Here is a 5,000-nt window from a genome sequence, read left to right on the forward strand (position 1 = left end):
GCTCAATCTCGTGCGGCTAGAAGCCGCCTGTCCCTCTAAGAAGAAAAGTAATCGCTGACAGCACGAAGGATGTCACGCGACTAGTTAGCAGGCTAGAGTCTCGTTCGTTATCGGAATTAACCAGACAAATCGCTCCACCAACTAAGAACGGCCATGCACCACCACCCACCGAATCAAGAAAGAGCTATCAATCTGTCAATCCTTCCGGTGTCCGGGCCTGGTGAGGTTTCCCGTGTTGAGTCAAATTAAGCCGCAGGCTCCACTCCTGGTGGTGCCCTTCCGTCAATTCCTTTAAGTTTCAGCTTTGCAACCATACTTCCCCCGGAACCCAAAAGCTTTGGTTTCCCGGAGGCTGCCCGCCGAGTCATCGGAGGAACTGCGGCGGATCGCTGGCTGGCATCGTTTATGGTTAGAACTAGGGCGGTATCTGATCGCCTTCGAACCTCTAACTTTCGTTCTTGATTAATGAAAACATACTTGGCAAATGCTTTCGCTTCTGTTCGTCTTGCGACGATCCAAGAATTTCACCTCTAACGTCGCAATACGAATGCCCCCGCCTGTCCCTATTAATCATTACCTCGGGTTCCGAAAACCAACAAAATAGAACCGAGGTCCTATTCCATTATTCCATGCACACAGTATTCAGGCGGGCTTGCCTGCTTTAAGCACTCTAATTTGTTCAAAGTAAACGTGCCGGCCCACCCAGACACTCAATAAAGAGCACCTTGGTAGGATTTCAACGGGGTCCGCCTCGGGACGCACGAACACGCACGAGGCGGTCGCACGCCTTCGGCTCGCCCCACCGGCAGGACGTCCCACGATACATGCCAGTTAAACACCGACGGGCGGTGAACCAACAGCGTGGGACACAAATCCAACTACGAGCTTTTTAACCGCAACAACTTTAATATACGCTATTGGAGCTGGAATTACCGCGGCTGCTGGCACCAGACTTGCCCTCCAATAGATACTCGTTAAAGGATTTAAAGTGTACTCATTCCGATTACGGGGCCTCGGATGAGTCCCGTATCGTTATTTTTCGTCACTACCTCCCCGTGCCGGGAGTGGGTAATTTGCGCGCCTGCTGCCTTCCTTGGATGTGGTAGCCGTTTCTCAGGCTCCCTCTCCGGAATCGAACCCTGATTCCCCGTTACCCGTTACAACCATGGTAGGCGCAGAACCTACCATCGACAGTTGATAAGGCAGACATTTGAAAGATGCGTCGCCGGTACGAGGACCGTGCGATCAGCCCAAAGTTATTCAGAGTCACCAAGGCAAACGGACCGGACGAGCCGACCGATTGGTTTTGATCTAATAAAAGCGTCCCTTCCATCTCTGGTCGGGACTCTGTTTGCATGTATTAGCTCTAGAATTACCACAGTTATCCAAGTAACGTGGGTACGATCTAAGGAACCATAACTGATTTAATGAGCCATTCGCGGTTTCACCTTAATGCGGCTTGTACTGAGACATGCATGGCTTAATCTTTGAGACAAGCATATGACTACTGGCAGGATCAACCAGGGAGCTGCGTCAACTAGAGCTGAGCAGCCGGCCGCCCGGGAGTGTGTCCCAGGGGCCCGCGCGAACACGCAAGCGTCCGCTCAATTATTCTGCAAACAGGAGGAGGCTGAGCTCCCCTGCACAATACACCTCGAAACCCTCTCAGGTCCCGGCGGCGCGCAGCGCCGTCCTAAGTACTTGGTCGGGTTCGAGAGAGGCGCAATCGCCCGGAGTTAGGCGAGTAGACGCTTTAGGTGCGACCACCCGTGCTCCCAACTGAGCTTGCCGCTGCCGACAGAGGCCCGGGAGCGTGCTGTCGTGGCATTGCCGGCGGGAGACAACACGCGCCACCTACGGTGACCGGCAGCTCCAACGCCAGCGCCACAGAAGGGCAAAGGCCCCACGTGGGTGCCGAAGCGAACTCTCCCAGCACAGCGCACGTGCCAACACGTCTGCACAACTGCGATACAAACCACCAGCGAGAACCGCTGGGGCGACCGAGCAGCAGACGGCGTCGCGGCGCCGAGTGCCGGGCGGCGGCGCATCCTCAACGCACACAGTCCTCAGTCGGACCAGCACACTGCAGATGTCCACCGCGCTTCGCACCGGGCCCGCGAGGACCCACTTTGGCCGCCCGGCGCCGCGCGCAGGGTGCCCCGGCGCGCAGCTGCGCCGCCTGCCGCGTCCGTCGGCCGGCGCGCCTGCCACTGGGCGCCCCCACCAGCCGGCTGTAGCGCGTGCGCCCACGCACCGCGCGGCCAGCACGCCGGGCGGCCCCCCCTCACCGGCCGGGGACGGTCCCACCCAGCCACCGCCGCGTATCGCTTCACACACAGATTTGCCCTTACTGATTTACCTCCAGCAACAACAACCACACCACAATGGGTTTACCAGTTGTTCATTTGCGTAACGTCACCAGCAAACGTAGACGTCCATCCCAGTTTGCAAATGCAACGATTATTGCATACCTGTCTGTTAGGTGCCACGACACACTACGTCTGCCCACATACACGCAACAAAATGTGCACGACTAGAGAACACGTGGGAGGTGGCCCCCTACGTATGCGATGTCCATTACGACACCGACTGTCAACCAGCATCTGTACCATGTCGCAGATGTGGAACGCGGTGCACCATGCTATCACACTGTGTGAGAAGAGACGACTACGTTTGAATACACGCGCCACTACATCAACAGACGGCTCATGCTGATCGCCATCCAGGGCGTCCGTTACTCCCACACGTCTCTATGGCGTACCACACTGCAATGTAGCTGTTATGGGGAGACGGCACGTGGCTGAGTGCACAACATTTGGACCGTATGGTTCGCTGTTGTTGGGCGCAGTCGTTGTACGGTCACACATGTGCCACAGCGTATCATTCAGTACATACGGACCTATGTGCAGTACAATGTGAGGGTTAAGCTTACGACATCAGCGGACAGTGGACACAGGCCGTACCACGACGTAGACTGAGCGCTTCGACATGCGAATGCCAGTGAACAGCTGCGAAGGGCATTGAACACGCAAGCACCTGAACGACCAGCGTGCGAAGGCAGGGGGGGGGAGGGGGGGGCGATGTACATCCTGCAGTCGTCCACATTACAGTGTACAGCGGGAGCATGTAAAAAGTAAGCAACACTTGCGAAGTGTTGAACATGAAACGATACACAAGAGGGTGGGCGGTGCGAGTAGCGAACTATATTCAGAGGGTTGTGGTTAGACAACACTAGATTAATGTAACGTGTCATATGCCAATTACAGAGCAGGTTAAGGCACAACGTGGGTTAGGTTAAGGCACAACGTGGGTTAGGTTAAGGCACAACGTGGGTTAGGTTAAGGCACAACGTGGGTTAGGTTAAGGCACAACGTGGGTTAGGTTAAGGCACAACGTGGGTTAGGTTAAGGCACAACGTGGGTTAGGTTAAGGCACAACGTGGGTTAGGTTAAGGCACAACGTGGGTTAGGTTAAGGCACAACGTGGGTTAGGTTAAGGCACAACGTGGGTTAGGTTAAGGCACAACGTGGGTTAGGTTAAGGCACAACGTGGGTTAGGTTAAGGCACAACGTGGGTTAGGTTAAGGCACAACGTGGGTTAGGTTAAGGCACAACGTGGGTTAGGTTAAGGCACAACGTGGGTTAGGTTAAGGCACAACGTGGGTTAGGTTAAGGCACAACGTGGGTTAGGTTAAGGCACAACGTGGGTTAGGTTAAGGCACAACGTGGGTTAGGTTAAGGCACAACGTGGGTTAGGTTAAGGCACAACTTGGGTTAGGTTAAGGCACAACGTGGGTTAGGTTAAGGCACAACTTGGGTTAGGTTAAGGCACAACTTGGGTTAGGTTAAGGCACAACTTGGGTTAGGTTAAGGCACAACTTGGGTTAGGTTAAGGCACAACTTGGGTTAGGTTAAGGCACAACTTGGGTTAGGTTAAGGCACAACTTGGGTTAGGTTAAGGCACAACTTGGGTTAGGTTAAGGCACAACTTGGGTTAGGTTAAGGCACAACTTGGGTTAGGTTAAGGCACAACTTGGGTTAGGTTAAGGCACAACTTGGGTTAGGTTAAGGCACAACTTGGGTTAGGTTAAGGCACAACTTGGGTTAGGTTAAGGCACAACTTGGGTTAGGTTAAGGCACAACTTGGGTTAGGTTAAGGCACAACTTGGGTTAGGTTAAGGCACAACTTGGGTTAGGTTAAGGCACAACTTGGGTTACATTGCGGTACAAATTGCGTTACATTGCGGTACAAATTGCGTTACATTGCGGTACAAATTGCGTTACATTGCGGTACAAATTGCGTTACATTGCGGTACAAATTGCGTTACATTGCGGTACAAATTGCGTTACATTGCGGTACAAATTGCGTTACATTGCGGTACAAATTGCGTTACATTGCGGTACAAATTGCGTTACATTGCGGTACAAATTGCGTTACATTGCGGTACAAATTGCGTTACATTGCGGTACAAATTGCGTTACATTGCGGTAGAAATTGTGGTACAAATTGCGTTACGAATTTGGTTAGGTTAAGGTGCAAAATGGGTTAGGTTAAGGTGCGAAATGGGTTGGATTACAGTACACAACGTGGTAAGAGAGTGTGTTGTTGGGGGGGGGGGGGCCGAGGTTCGTTGGTAGTGATCATTGTAAGTGAATGTCTGAGGCAGCGTCAGTATGTCACAGCAGTTATGTCTCGTCAGGATGCGCTTATGCGCTTTTCGCTCGTGACTGGAGGCGCGCCGCGTCTGTGGTTGCGGCACACCTGTGTGATTCATTCCTGCCATTGTTTCTGTGCCGTAACAGGTGGCAGTGTGGTGGTGTTGGGTGCACCCCTGTGTAGGACATGTGTGGGTGTTGGTGGCTTATCTGAGCAGTTGTGGATGTCGGACGGGTGGGATATTCTATTTTAGAATTGGACTCCCTGGTGTGGTTATCATAGTGTGGATGGTGTACTGTGGCGGAGAGGATGCACCGGACGTTGGTCCATGCTGGTGCTTACAT

General features: G+C 53.2%; 1 non-coding gene across 1 annotated transcript in view; it reads right to left on the minus strand.

The window, feature by feature from the left end:
• The window catches only part of LOC126139130 (small subunit ribosomal RNA), a 1,909-nt gene extending 382 nt beyond the window's left edge, over positions 1-1,527 (minus strand). Inside the window, exon 1 of the ribosomal RNA XR_007528576.1 lies at positions 1-1,527. This exon is cut by the window's left edge and continues 382 nt beyond it. This is a non-coding gene — a ribosomal RNA (small subunit ribosomal RNA).
• Between the last annotated feature and the right edge of the window lie 3,473 nt (positions 1,528-5,000).

Source organism: Schistocerca cancellata, unplaced genomic scaffold, assembly GCF_023864275.1.
Source record: "Schistocerca cancellata isolate TAMUIC-IGC-003103 unplaced genomic scaffold, iqSchCanc2.1 HiC_scaffold_677, whole genome shotgun sequence".
NCBI lineage: Eukaryota > Metazoa > Arthropoda > Insecta > Orthoptera > Acrididae > Schistocerca > Schistocerca cancellata.